Source organism: Limanda limanda, chromosome 18 (genome assembly GCF_963576545.1).
Source record: "Limanda limanda chromosome 18, fLimLim1.1, whole genome shotgun sequence".
Classification (NCBI taxonomy): domain Eukaryota; kingdom Metazoa; phylum Chordata; class Actinopteri; order Pleuronectiformes; family Pleuronectidae; genus Limanda; species Limanda limanda.
In genome coordinates, this window is record NC_083653.1 from 9,227,005 (window position 1) to 9,243,200 (window position 16,196).

General features: G+C 42.3%; 2 pseudogenes; both read right to left on the reverse strand.

Moving 5' to 3' along the window:
• Window positions 1-1,695: 1,695 nt before the first annotated feature.
• On the reverse strand, window positions 1,696-4,251 carry LOC133024534 (F-box only protein 30-like; annotated as a pseudogene).
• Window positions 4,252-6,940: 2,689 nt separating this feature from the next.
• Window positions 6,941-13,435, reverse strand: LOC133024602 (hydroperoxide isomerase ALOXE3-like; annotated as a pseudogene).
• Between the last annotated feature and the right edge of the window lie 2,761 nt (window positions 13,436-16,196).

Below are 16,196 nucleotides of genomic sequence, written 5' to 3' on the forward strand. Positions count from 1 at the left end.
CTTGTAGCCTACAGGTGGATGCTGGGGTGGTGGAGGGGCTGAAGCAACTGGAGGCAATACTGCAGCAGCAGAGCGAGCAAAGGGGATGATGGGAAATTTCTCTCTGCTTAAATATTTGTATTATAGATGGTTGTGGAGAGTGAGGAATGTCACATGATTGGAGCAGCGCAGCTTGATTGGCAGCCTGAACTAGCGCGCAGGCCACGGTCCAAAGGTGGTGGAGCCTGTGTTTCTGTTTTTTTTTCGTCAGCTTGAAGTCCTTTACACCAGGATATGACACTTATTTGCTAAGGTTTGTCCTGTCGCTTTGTCTGCACTAGTTCACATCTGTTTACATGTGTTAACTCAAAAGTACTGACTTTGTACTCAAAGACCGGACTCCTCTGATAAGGTGAGATGTGGCCTTTTGGCAAGGCGGTTTCCAGAAACTTTTGGGTCTTTAAGTGACCTGCATGGGGACCCTACTCAACCATTATTTATTGTGTAATCAGCCACTCTCGGGGTTGAATCAGGTCAGGGCCTCAGGTAATGACCTGATTTGCATTCAACGCTGCAACTTTCCTTCCTGGTACTGATAATAACAGGGTTGGTCATGCTGGGAACTGGCACACTAACCTAACCTGGTGTTGTTATCATTAACACTCCTTTCTTGCAGTGAAATACAAATAGCAATAAAGAATCCATACATTCTAACTGGCCTGTGGAGAGTTAAGGTAAATACTTTACTTTATTGATTCAATTTCTGGGAAAGTCTATAGATTAAAGTAATGGCATATTAATTGTTTCATCTTCTTAATGCTCACCTGTAGAGGAGTCACCTGCGGCGCATACGATACCTTTGAGCCCTCTCGATCTCTATGTGGTGATTTTTCCCACGCTCAATATGAAGCGGTGTGAGAAGTGTGACAAACTTAATCAGACAAGTCCAACTGTGCCCGGACACAGCTGCTGGATGTTCAAAATCGCCTCATCGATCGAATGCATTTCTCTTCTAGATATCAGATGTCTAGGAATGCAAGAATCTTCCAGGAAAATCTGTGATAACGTAGACAAAACCCTGCCTGAACGATAACCGGAGGAAGCTTCAAGAAAACATGTAGAAGGCTGAAAAGATTTTATTGAATGGTAGCAAATCACATGCATTTATGGAGCTATCCTCATATTAATATCCATCTATTTGACTCTGTCCTACAGACGCAGACTTGCATTGGGGTTGACATCATAAATCGGGATCAGTAAGACGAGAAAGAGGAGACACAAGTAAATCTTGTACAGTGCTGGCATAACTTTCTGTCACACAGAAATAATGCAATAACCAATAACCTGCTTTTTCTTCAAGGCTACAACTTGACGACCAGACAGTGGAAACTTTTAAATCTCTTTTCATTACATCAAATAGAATAATATAAATCTACTGTGCGTATTTGTCTTCAAGAAAATAGACTTTATCTCACCAGGTGCATATTCAGCAAAAAACTCATGCAAAGCTACAAGGTTAATATGTATTTTTCGTCAACGTGGGAATTGCCCACAAACACGTTGTGACAGGTAAAGTGTTATTTCATTCATTAAGGCTTCTTCATATCTATTGTGTAATGCAGGAAGAGTTCATTGCTTATTCAAAACTGAAAAACGTTGAAATTGCACCATCCACGTAATACTACAGTGATTCTGCGGGCGGTCAGCCCAATTTGGTCAGGTGTACACGGGACGCAGGACACGATGCAGCGATGGTCCGTCGCGTGCGGTGCACATGGCAGGAAGGGGGATGGGCTCCGTCTTGTGCTCCACCGTGTTGTAGTGGCACTTCTTCAGGTGGTCCGACATGCTGGGGAGATCGGTGAAACCCCAGGACGACAGGGGGCTGAAGGCAGTGCTGAATCTCCACACCTGAAACAGTGAATAGAAAAGGATGTTTGGGTGAAGAGGGGCACTACGTTGATTGATTGCAGATTTATTTGTGTGTTTTAAACAACGTTCTTAACTTTACTCGTAACAAGCCTTAGAGGTGGTGGTATGCAGATTTTAATGCCTATGGATAGAGCCCTACTTTCCTGAGTAACTAGCTGCTGGCTTATACATCAAACAGACAACAATGGAATTAATCTTCTTGGCACAAAAATAAATTATCACTTTTCCTTTATAAATGTAACTGTATAACTCTATGAGATATGGTCACAAATAATTCGTATTCATAGTATGATTTAGGCTATTGGCAGCTATTTGGAAGGTTTCCACTTGCAGAAGCACACACATCTTTGTGACGAGTTTAAGTAATTTAGAGAGAGTTCATGTTTACAGATGTAGTTTTCTACTCACTCTATTTTTGATCTGCCATGACACAGTGCCATGAGCACCAGTTCCTTGTCCCCGCTCCCACTGGAGCTCCACTATACCCCTGGTCTGCAGGAGACTGGCACACACCTCCCTCATAGTCCGGGAAACCAGTGACAGCTGACACAGGCTGAAACTGTCCAGGAACCCAGCTATGTGCCAAAGTATCTCATTGGGAAGCCCGCTAAATTGGTCAGACTGGGAGTCATTTGGAAGTTTGGCCCTCGGGCAAGGCTGAACCCCGAAGGACCTCAGGTGTCTGTCGTGAACCACCTTGGCCCCCTGGGTGGATGGGTAAAACCTCCGTTGGGAAAATGTGCAGCCATAATAGGCTAGTGGACAGCGGTGCTCCATCCAACCATTGAGACCAGCGTGTATGTCACCGTGGACATTGGTGAAATGGGAAGAAAACTGGTCCCGGCGGAATGACTGGCCACAGACGAAGGGGAACATGTGTTGGTAGCGGGGGTTTGAAGGGAGGTAACGGTTATGTGGGACCGCCTCCACCTCCAGAGCTTCCAGGACAAGTCCGAGGCGGAGGGTGCGGAAAGGGCTTGGGTAGGCGAGCTGGGGGGCAGCATGATCACAGGCAGATGCAGAGGCCATGTCACCCACTCTCGTGTTTGTTACCAAGATTGCTGCGGGGAAAGTGAATGTCTGTGTGCCAAAGTTGACGCAGTAGCCATCAACATAGACTGTGTCAGAGATCCTCCTACACTCCCTAGACTCTTCTAAGCAGAAGAGCAGTGCTGCTGTGATCAAATCAATCTCTCCTAGACCCATTGGGTCGTCATCCTGCTCCAGATCAGAGGTATCCACTGCCTTGTCCTCCATTTTGGGTCGCAATCTATATGATGACCTGTCCGGTTGGAAACCCATCGTCCATTTGGTAACGGATATTGGCTCTGACCTCTGAAATACTGGTAGTTGTGGAACCTCCGCTCAGACACATGGCTTTCTAATAGGACTAGCCCCCTGTCTTCCAGGACCACGTGACCAGCCCTCTGTGCAACACCTGGGCTGACATGCAGTGGAGACAACATTTGAGGAGACGCTGCCTCCTGAGAAACACCAGCATTCATGGCACCTTGCACCTCAGCAGAAGAAGCTGCATCTTAACAGGCCCATGTTGCTCCTGACTGAGGTCCCTTTGTTTTAGGAGCGCAGTTTCCACTTGAACAGCTAGAACAAACACTTTTCTCCTCCATCTCTCTTTTCATCACAACGTCAGCCTCTGCTTTGGCTTCTTGTCCATTCTGAAGGTCTGTGCTGCTGCTCGATCTACTCTCCTGCCCAGCAGCTCCTCTGTTTACACACACTGAGCTGCTATCAACAGAACCAGCACTGCTAACAAAGTCTAAAGCAGCAGCTAAACTTTTGCAGTCTCAACTGTGGCCTCATACAGTTTACCGAAGTGCTCCGAACCTGGGGCAGGCGCTGGCGAGTTCTTTACCTTGGTCTCCTTACCAACTGGAACAAGTGTCCCTCTGCAGTAGGTGCCATGGAAATCACCTTGAGGGACTCTAGGAGTGTACGCTGATCCTAAAGAGCGAGTGCCATGTCCAGCTGCTCCACCTCCTCCACCCCGCGACTAAGGCTCTCATAGGAGGTATAGTCCAGGCAGCTAATGGGCCATCTGTTCCACTCCATAGTACAGCACACCACGCCGGCCGGACACACTTCGAGGTGTCCATACATTTGGTTGCGAACCAGCATGGCGGAGCAGCCATAGCCACTGTTCAGACAGGGGACCCTCAGTAGTCGGCAAAGAAGATGGTGCACGCCAGCTTTGCGGGAGTGAAATACTGCCCCACACACATCAGGACATGAGATGAGATCACAAGAAACGCCTGGTTCAGGTCTGACCATGCACCTCTGGTTGACACAGGAGATGCAGTGAATATGATCCTTCTCCATCTTCAGAGCTGAGGGTGTGGAGAGCTCCTGAATGGGACTGCGACCAAATCCACCGTCCTGCTAAATAAATGGAAAGGGAAAACAATTTAATGCCAAAGTACTGAACATGAATATTGTCAAATATCTATTTCTAAAAGTATTCTCCTTACACTTTATTTGAATTAATATGAGATTAAAACCATGAAATGGTTTAAAACAGCTTTGGGCCTGTCTTGTATGGCTGCTGTCATTATGTTTAACCACTAGATGTCAGTGTCAACCTTGTTAGGAAGTATCCCAGCTTGATATGAAAGAGGTCACAACCTTTCATGTGGATAAAACAGATTCCTCTCTTAACTTCATACTCAGAATGTAATGGGTATCGATTCAGTTGTGTGTTCACACTTGGAAAATGACAAAGTACCCAAAGCAGTTGTGTGGGAATCTAAAAACACATAATGATGATGCAATCCCGAGAAAGAGCATAACAGGTGGTGCGCGCGACCAGGGGGAGGAAATGTGAGGCGGAAATTATGTTGAATTGAATTTTGAAAAAATGTCACGAAAAAGATTTTTTATTGCACATCAGAAATTCCTGAATGTAATGTGAATTGAATGTTCATGTGTATGTTATGTAAATACACATGTTGAACTGTGCCCATTTTGTTGGGGCGGGGACTATCGAGTGTCACACCCAGGTTCCAAGCAGTCTTGGTAGGGGCTACCACGGAGTTGTCAAAGGTAATAGTCAGGTCGTGGGCGGGAGAGCCATTCCTTGGAAGGAAAAGTAGTTCAGACTTGTCAATGTTAATTTTCAGGTGGCTAACCTGATATTATTACCATTCACATTCTTTCTTGCATTGAAATACACATAGCAATAAAGTATCAATGAATTCTAACTGGCCTGTGGAGAGTTAAGAGTTAATGCCGCTGTATGAGTGATGTAGAACGCACATATATGCACTGTATGAGTGTTTGTGCGCGTGGTTAGACTATATTGTAAAGCCCTTTGAGTGGTATATCAATACAGACCTATATCCATTTTAGCTTTGATTAATGGAAAAATACGATTTGCTTGTGAATTCACAATGAACTTAACATAGTAGTGATTTGACTGAATAGATATTTTTTCCTTGAGCCCAATTCATATTGACTCCTCTAATATCTCTGCAACACATGTTGATTCATCGATTCACATTTTCATTTTGGACTCACAGCAGTCATACACAGTATACACCATGTTCTGTACACGCCATTAAAAGTTAGAAAGAAATTGAATACACAGTATATGAATAATTATAAACACAGTGAACAGAGTATATAAAGTATCACAATGTAGACATTTTTACATGCAATGAAATATTTGATACATCGAAGAGTTACTTTTACTACAAAACTCCATTGATATTTAATAGAAGATGTGCAGTGAAGTCAAAGAGCCAGGTTGCTGAATTGAACGTCGTGTGCGGGCTTCATGTGCACCGCTCTGTCCTGGTCCCACCGACCCATCTCCTCCCGACAGCCCAGGACCAAGAGCTGCACGTCCGCACTGTCCGGAGCCAGAATGACCCCAAATCTGAACAAAATGCTCATGGGTGTTTAACACGGCACGGTTATTTTAGCCCCTGTTAGATTATAGCGCGGTTAGTACTCAGTGTAGTCCATAGTGTTTGGTGTCGTCTAAATAACACACAAATGTTTGTAATTCTATCTTAGTGAGGACACAGATTGGTATAGTGCATTTCCTGGCCCCTTATCCTAACCAAAATGTCCTCTTGTACCCAAAGTGACCTCACTGTATCCAAAATGTCATCTTCCCCAACATGTCTTCAGTTTCTACAACATGTCTTAATTTCCCCCAACATGTCGTCACTTTGCCCAACATGTCTCAGCTTTATCCAACATGTCTGCACTGTCCCAATGTTTCCTAACTTGCCCCAAAGTGTCCCTTGCTCCCCAACATGTCTTTACTTCCCCCAACATGTCGTCACTTTGCCCAACATGTCTGCACTGTCCCAATGTTTCCTAACTTTCCCCAATATGTCGCCACTTTCCCAAAGTGTCCTCACCATCCCAAAATGTCAGATGCATCTCTGGCCAGTTGTATTTATTATAAAGAGCCCTAACATAATGGTTTCAACATGTGCATCCGTCATGCACTTTACTTCTGATGGACATGAATTGATAAATCACACATGATGTCATAAAACTAAAGGGATGTTGCAAATATGAGCGTGTGATGGAAATTCATCTTGAGATTTGAAATAATGAGATTCTCAGACTGGAGTTGCCTTTGAGTCTTTTTAATAGGAAGCTCTGCAGAGGTTACACAACAAGCTAGGGTGCTCAAAATTGAACTGCCTCAAAGTCTGAAAAAGCCAGTACTTATACAAAGAGGCGTTTCAGAAAAAACAACATGAAAAAATGACATGAAATTGTCATCTGTCTATCTGCTGTGTCCAGTCGCTGTTGCAGTTGGAAGAAACATTACAGAATAAGGGCATACACACTGTTTGTCAAGGTCACAGCACTGAGACACTGCTAAGTAAGGAATTATTTCCTACGTCCATCAATTAATTTGTTACTGAACACCACAGACCCACATAACACAAATATTTTATCAAATCAATGAACACCTACCCACAACAAAAACACCTCCCAGGATGACATACAGTTGGATAATGATAGAGGATAGATCTCTCTGACTTTCTCAAATAGACACGCTGTTCTCAATGCGAGAAGGGAGCAGGTAGTCATAGGGAACTTCAAGCTGCGAGTTTCTCTTTGCGATTTCTTCACCGAGTTTTGACAACTCCGCTTGAAACTCCAGAATCACCTGTGTAAGCTCAGGCTCATCAAATCTTTTCTCAGGATATTGACCCAAAGGAACCAGCCAATGACAAAGTCGAGACAAAAACATTACAGCAGCAAAGTTTATCATGGTGGAAAAAACGACAAATTCTCATTCAATTATGCAAGTATGAATTAACAAATGCATTTATACTTTAATACAACTTACAACATCACTGTATTTGGTTGAAAGTTGACTTATGAACACTGACACGGTGACAGTCTCTCCAACATTCGGGAGGGTCTCCATAATTGTCTCCATGCTTGACTGCCCCTTGGTGGTCGGAGGAGGTTTGTGCAATATCAATGTGGCATTCGGCGTCCAGAAGTAGTAGTCAAACTAGATGATGAGAGAAGTTTCAACATGCATTTAATGTATGTTTAAAATGTATGATTTTTGTATTGATGTCTTATTTTATTTCATGTAGTGAGGTTGTGGCAAATTTGATGTCAAAATAATTGAATCGACAAAAATATTATGTAAATGTAGGAAATTAAACCTGATAGTGGAAGAAGCAGATTACACATCTGCCCCGCGTCCCATGTATTTGAAATGTGAAAACAAACCTCAGTATATATTCCAGTGTCCTAACTTTTTCACTCTTGCCTCACCTGTCCATTATTGACTGCTGCATGTTGAGCCGACACTGTGAAGATGACCATGGTGATGAATCTTATCACGTCCTCAATGTAAGCAAAGCACTCTGGGAATCCTGTCAGCAGCACCACCATCATTAGTTAATGTTTGGCATTCACAATTTGCATTGGACATTTTTTAAAGACTATTTGTTGTATAAAGAACATGGGTTAAATACCTGAAGCATTGTTTCTCAAGAGGCCGTAGGTGAATATCTCACAGATCCAATCCTGCAGCTCTATGTCTTTACAGACGTCAGCGTCTGAGGGATAGTAGTACTCCACTGCTGCCCTCACAAAGCTGGTTAACACAAAACAATGGGATTCTGAGTAATTATGTGGAGGAATGTGGAAAAAGAAGTCCCTATTATAACCCACAGACTGAAATTAAACATGGATATCATGACAGCTCCCCAAAAGTGAGGCCAAAGCATCTCAATCGACACCTGGAGTTTCTTCGACCAGCCACCTAGTGCAAAGTATGTAAAATTCTTCCACAGGATTCACCACCAGCTAGTGGCTGCTTTGATGACGTATCTAATATGTGACAGGCATACAAATTAAAAAACAAATCTTAGCAGAATAAATACATTATTACCTGTTGATGATGCACCACAGCTTATATCCATCATCTCTGTAGTAGTAGTTGGGGATTGACTCCATTCCTCGTGCAGCGATGTTCTCTGGCAGACAGAAGGAGCTGTAGGTCATTTCACGGAGGGACCTTCTCATGATCTCTATCATCCCTTCATGTCCAGCTGGAGTCTAATAATAAATTATTCAGAAATATGTTCGATTAGATAAATATAACTTTGTTGTGAATCTTATAGAAATTCAGTTTTCCAACAGATCAATATGAATAGAATAGTCCGGCTTTGTATTATATATGTGAAAGAGCCTTACTTTTCTATCCATCCCATTAGGTCCTATTATACTGACACGGGCTCTAACGTTTATTTCCAGAGTGGACTTGAAGTGTGGAATCAACAGCTGAAGAGAAAGAGGGGAAAATTGTAAGCGTCAAGTTAAGATGCTAATTTCAGCCAGAATGGCACAGAATCTACAACAAAAAATGGGTTCTTCCCTGACCCATACTATATCCTTCTCACCAACTTAATCTTTCGGGTACTTTTTGTGCGATATATTTATAACAAACAAGGAAATAAACAGCAACACATCCTGGCTGTGTTGATCAGCAAAGAGAAGACACAACCATAACAAAACAGGTCTCCCTCAACTCATGAACAAAAACCTTAAATACCAGTCAAACATCACTTCAGATCCAAAAGAAAAATACACATAGGAGCAGAGTGATCTCTGCTGTGTCGTTGTACCTTGTAGAGCGGATGAATCGCAGGGAAGCAGCGCAGAGTGGCAACACTGTAGACCTCTCCCATGAGGTGAGTATTCATGAGGTGATGGACGGCTATATGATCAAGTGAATCTGCGTTTTTGATAAACATCTTGGCCAGAAGCCAGTCGGTCTCCAGGTCACTGGGCAGAAAGATGGGATTCTTCTCTGAGGGCTGTTGATGCAGCTGGAATGTGATGACAAAATATGAACTTTTAAATGTTTGAAAACTTTTGAAAAAATTTTATAAAAATAATAATGCAAGGTGGAAAGTAATATGATTCAATGACCACACTGGATTTTCATCTAATTATACCTGTATTGCAATTGGCATCAGTTTGTTTTCTGGGTTCAAGTAGAACAAACAGAGACCAGGAGTCACAGGGGGGATTCCATCCAGCTTCTTTTGGTCAAAGAGGAATATATTGCCTTTCTGTATGGGAAGGAATCAAGACGCAACACAGATTTGTAAATAATCAATGGATCAATCAACCTTAAATCAGACCTTTCAAACTAAATAAATGCATACAAAGTGCTTTACAGGTGATTGACAAAACTTAGGATTGTAAAAATGAATTGAAAAGAAGTTCAAAGATGTTAAGATTTAAAGACCAACGCATACCAAAGCAATCAATAATGGAAAAGACAGCAATCAAACAAGAAATGAAATATATAAAATTAAACCATAAATTATAAAACACTACATTAAAGCCAAACTAAATATCAACAAATCTGAGGGGTCTTTCCCTCCAGCTGCATTTCAGATGCTTTGTTGATTTTGTGGATGTTTCACATATGTAAGCAACTTAATTTATATTTTATTTATTTTATAATTTTGTTACTGTGAATTAATAACAGTTGTTTAGCGTCCATCCACCTATTGTGACCTTGGTCAATGGTTAAATGGTTCTTGGATCCCTGTGTTTGAATGTGCTCACCAGTAAGTCTGTGACCCAGTCAACTTTAAACTATCTGTACCAGTAACAGTATTAAGGCTCCAGTATGCTTCTACGTGTCCGTGGCGCGGAGAGGGACGCACGGATACCACGGACTCTTGATTTATGCTTCTCGGACAACTTTTCACCACCAGAAGAGTAGGTGGCGCAACGGAAGAAGAGCTTAGAGAAGCCTACCTCTGGGCGCAAAGAAGAGGTCCACGGATGTTTACCTCCTCCGGTCTTCCTGGATTTCCTCACACACACTGAACCATGGCAACTAACAGAACTAAATAAAGTGACACCCAGCGGGTCAAAATGCTGATGTTATCGTTTCTTAGCGCAGCGGTTCCCTGGTCTTGTTTCCGAACTGCGTTGCTAATCCCACAGCTTGAAGCTACACGGAGGCAGCTGCTAGCTTCCCCCCCAGCTAGCTTCAACCCGAGCTTCCACACACAGTCAGCAGGGACTCCTGATACTAACTACTACCCAGTGTTTGCATGGTTAGCATGGTGGCTAGCATGCTAGCGCCGTTATGACACGGCGTTATAACCGTATGTGACCGTACACACATGCCGTTAGTGCTCTCACCAGCCACCGTCAGCCGGACAACTCCGCTGGCTTAACACACACGTCACATTAATCGTAGAATTGTAGTTGTGTTTGGGTTTATTGTGACATGGGGATGAGACAGGAAATTTGAGGTCCAGAAATTATGTCGTTCCGAAATTATGTCGTTAGCGGACCAATCACAGCCAAAGGCTGTCCCTAGGCTCTCGCCATGCCCACGGATAGTTAGAAAAATCAGAGGTGCACGAAAAGCTCTCCAAGGCGCTCGGATAGGGCGTTCCACGGCGGAGAGGGCGGTCCTATCTGTCTGTGTCAGTAAAAATGGAGAAGCATATATCGCCCTTTACACATTAACACGTTCTATAGTTTTTTTTAAAGTCTTTTTCAAAACTAACAGGTAACCAGTGTAAAGACTTAAAAAACGTGTGATGTGTACTGTCCTTTTGGGCTTTGTCACCACTGGTGAGGCAGAGTTTTACATTATTGTTGCTAATAAATTGTGTTCAATGTTGTTTGTTGTCTCTGTTTGTTATAAAAACATGCATTTGTCTGTCAGTGTTGCTCAAAGAGACATTGCATCATGGTAACAAAAGTTAAACTGCTGTTATCAATCTGAATCAATGATTCAAGGTTTGAGGATGAGAAAAGATTATTTTATTTTGTCTTCTTTCTTACCACAATTTCCTTACTCAGACTGCTGCCCTCAGCCAGGAACGGCTTCACCATCTCCTCTGTGACAGGGAAGTTTTGGGGAAGCTCTGAGCAGCGCTTGATCAAAGTGGGGTTGATTCCGTTCAGAAACTGGTATCCGTAAAAGTCATCCTCCTTCCAGTGCTCTGCAACGTACTCTGAAAAAAAAGAAACAGAGATATAAGGTTGTATCTGCTCAGATTTGATGTACGACATGATCATATTCATATAAAATTCGTGTTTTTTTAATGTGTATAAAAAAACAGAAGACATAAGTTTTTATTTCACGAAAAAGAAGAAATTTTTTCAACATTATCAGCTCATTTCAATAGATTTCCTTGTTGAAATTTTAGATGCAAGAACCATAACTAGGGATACGGAATGTGTCGCCCACATCATCCCCCTCTCACTAACATGTAGCCACTTGTTAATGTATTTCTACAGCGGTTCTCCAATCACATTCACAGCCACCAGACGCCAGGTATCCGACCACCGATCTTCTGATTAGTAAAACAACCTCTACCTGCTGAGCAACAGCCACCTCCGATTTGTGAAACCAGAGAGGAAAAGACATTTCTGTGGAGGAAATCTATGATCTAATCTGAAGTACTGGAAAATAGGAATTACCTGACATTGGTGTCTTTTGGCAGTTAAAGTCTTTTCAGGTCGTCGAGATTTTTCCATTTTTCGGTGGATCCGACCATTCCTTCAGAGTGGAATTTCATTCCACTTAATTATGACAAGGGAAAAGGGAAAGAGAAAAAAAGAGCGTGAGTATATTGGAACCAGTTTGTGTTGAAAATCTTTATCTACAGTCGACCCACAGTTGTTTGCTTGCATCTTCTATTTCGTCCGTTTTGGCCTTAGAGAAACGGATTTCAGCAGGTAGTTCAGAATCATGTTCAAAACTGCTAGTGTTGAGTAGTCCTTCAGCTAGAGGCTTCCACCTGAAAAAATTTTACTTTCATGAACAAAGTTACATAAAAGTAAATTGTCTCAAAGCGGACATGCCTGGATCTTTAGGTACAGGACGTAGTGTGCTGCACACTTACTGGTACAAGCTCTTTCCAAGTCTCAGCTCTTTCTTCCGATGTTCAATCAACAGCGGATGGTCATCCTCAAAATACTTCATGGCTGAGAAGTGAAAAGAACGTTAAGGAAGACAAATTTCAACTGTCAAAAAATGTGAGGATTTAATATCCCCAAAAAATATAGAATGTTTAATAAAAAATATCTATCAAATGAATAATAATACAATATCAGACCTCTCCCTCCTCTCAGCTCCACATACTCTCCCCTGGAAATCCATCTGTGACAGGGGAAGAGAATGGCATCTCCCTCTGGAGTCGTCACCTCTATGGTGGAGCAGTACCACTCGTCATCTTCGACAAGGAGAAGGGGATCCTTCTCCCCCTTGACCAGCAGAAGTTTCCCAAGAGACAAACTGGTTTTCACCGTGTAGGTCCCGGTCTGGAAGTAGGAGTGAATGTAAATATAAACAGTGAAGTAAGTGCAACATCGTATGAAAAGGGTTGGGTTTGATGTTATCAGTCTCACAAGCATTTCCCAGTACACAGAGATAGACAAACATGGCGGTTGGCTGGTGAAAGTGGGACAACCACCACACCGAAACAAAACAAGTGGTTGAAATTTGCTGTCACATGGTAGATTGTTTCAGATGATAGATGTGATCCACAAAAATGTAATCGATTTGTTCTAGTAGAAATCTGCTCATCTTAACTGAAAAATTGGTGTTGATCAAACTTTGATTAGGTAGAAACTATGAAAAATAAAATAAGGACTGAATCAAATAGACTAAATCTGAACCAGGGAGAAAGTGAACCAGTAGAAATGGGCCTTTATGAGAGATTTAAAATAGTATACAGAGTTTGTTGGACTGACCACCTCAAGGACATTGATCCAGAGAGTGGAAGCCCTGACAGGAAAGCCCTTGTCACCTTGTGGATGTACTATCCTTTAGTATGTTAATACATTTTAGAGTGTTGTGCAGGTGGATTCAACTTACTTTCCCGGTGCAGAAGTCTCTACCCCAGTTGTCCAGTTCATTTTTCTCACTCTCTCCGTCACTTCCAATTAGAGTGACAGAAACATGATCCCATGTTCCTGCACTTGGCATGTCACCTGTTGACACCTGTAGCTTGTACTCAGCCATGGTCACTCAGTGAATCCGGTCCAGAATACTAGCAAAATACCAGGTCCAGATTTTTCCTCTCCTTGCTCTGTTTTCTTGTTCTCTGCCTCTTCTCCTCACAACCCTGCACCCTATTTAAGATCTTTACAAGACCACACCTCTTTTGGTCATCAAAAAAAGTTCAGTCTGACAACTCACAATCTGACGTTTATTGCAACAGAACAGGTTAAGTGTTTGGCATCTAGGCTCCAACTTAATCACTCACCCATATGGTTACACAGGAAGGATGGGAGTGATGAGCAAATACTTGTAACCCCCCCCCCCCCCCCCTGTTGGAGCCTACAGGTTGATGCTAGGGTGGTGGAGGGGCTGAAGCAATTGGTAGCAATACTGCAGTAGCAGAGCGAGGGGTTGATGGGAAATGTCTCTCTGGTTAACTAGACCACCTGATAAGGTGGGTATGTATTATAGATAGTTGTAGAGAGTGAGGTTTGTCACATGATTGGAGCAGCGCAACATGAGCTGGCAGCCTGAACTAGCTTGCAGGCGACGCTCCTTGGGTTTCTGTTGTTTTTGTTGTCAGCTTGAAGTCCTTTACACTAGGATATGACACTTATTTGCGCAGGTTTGTCCTGTTGCTTTGTCGGCCCTAGTTCACATCTGTTTACATGTGTTAATTTAACTCAAAAGTACTGACTTTGTACTCAAAGACCGAACTCCTCTGATAGGGTGAGATGTGACCTTTTAACAGGGGTGTTTCCAGAAACCTTAGGGACTTTAAAAGACCTGCATGGGGACCCTGCACAACCGTTATTTATTATGTAATCAGCCATTCTTGGGGTGGAATCAGGTCAGGGCCTCAGGTAATGACCTGATTTGCTTTCGGAGCTGCAACATTCCTGCCTGGTACTGATAATAACAGGGTTGGTCATGCTGGGAACTGGCACACTAACCTCAGGGTTTCCCCCAGTGCTGTATAGGCCTGGCGGGCCGCCAGGCTCCCCCCCCCCCCCCCCGCCAGGGTAGGCTTTTTTTATTTAAAAAAAAAATAATAATAATAATACGTCACTCGCGCACATCAACAACACTTCACTTCCTCATTGAGCCCCGATCAGAGACATGGCCCCGATCCCAAAGCAACCATCCTATTGGTCCAAACAGTCACATGTCCCACCCATACCCATTCACTGACCGTCGGACATCAGAACGCTCCTTCAACACAGTGTTTTAATGAACATACGTCACCTTCACTGACCGTCAGACATCAGAACGCTCCTTCAACAGTGTTTTACTGAACATAAGTCAAAACCAAACATAAACATAAACCTAGTCCGTTACACTATTAGGCTGCAGATATTTGGTTTTATTTATTTAAAAATAGGGTACTTCTTATTTCATACATTTTCCACAAACATGGGGAGGATTCAAATAGCCCTACAAAGTTCTGTGTTTAATTTATTTCAAAGTAGGCCGACACTTGCCTGTGTATTTTGTTTGTTTGTTATTTTGTTGCTTGTCTGTTTGAGTAGCTGGCTGAAAGCAAAGAAGTAGTAGGCTTACCTTTTATTGGTAACCAAACTGTTACGGTTCATTGTTTCTGAAATAAGAGGCCTGACTGCTATGTTAATGCAGCACAAAACAAAATGTAAACAAAGGCTCAAATATTAAAGTGCAAAACTGTAGGTTTAAACTAGCAGCTCCAACGTGATAAAAATAAATAAAAAAGAGGGCTTATAAGTTAAGTCAGCAGTGCAACTCAAAAAGATATCAAAGTATCTATTTAACCCCTTTTCAAAATAAACAAGTTAGGTGTGCATATTAAACAAAGTGCAACCTGTTTAGAGTATAAGATGGTATGATATATGGTGTCCAGCTCAAAATCCGATTCAAAATCCCCCCCCCCCCCCCCCCCCGCGGGTGCCTTCTAGCAGCCCTACCACCAGGCTTAGCAAGTTTTCTGAACCTAATATCACATTTCATTTAACTGATGCTTTTACCAAAGCGTTTTACAGTTAGTGTATTCAACCATGAGGGTACAAACCCAGAACAACAAGAATCTGCGCCAACTTCTGTGTGAGAAAGGGACGTATTCTCCTGATGTTGTGCAGCATCTATCTACAGCACTGATTCTCAAACTGTGTCGGAGGAATAACAGGTGGGGCGCACGACCAGGGGGAGGAAATGTGAGGCGGAAATTTTGTTGAATTTAATTCTTTCACAAAAAGTCACAAAAAGTTGTTTGAGCGGGAGAGCCATTCCCTGCAAGGAAAAGTAGTTCAGACTTGTCAATGTTAATTTTCAGGTGGCTAACCTGTTATTATTATCATTCACATTCTTTCTTGCATTGAAATATACATAATAAAGAATCAATGAATTCTAACTGGCCTGTGGAGAGTTAAGTTAATGCCGCTGTATGAGTGATGTAGAACGCACATATATGCACTGTATGAGTGATTGTGCGAGTGGTTAGACTATATTGTAAAGCCCTTTGAGTGGTATATAAATACAGACCTGTATCCTTTTTAGCTTTGAATAATGGAAAAATAGGATTTGCTTGTGAATTCACAATGAACTTAACATAATAGTGGTTTGACTGAATAGATATTTTTTCTTGAGCCCAATTAATATTGACTTCAACTGCTCTAATATCTCTGCAACACATGTTGATTCATCGATTCACATTTTCATTTTGGACTCACAGCAGTCATACACAGTATACACCATGTTCTGTATACGCCATTAAAAGATAAAAAGAAATTGAATACACAGTATATGAATAATT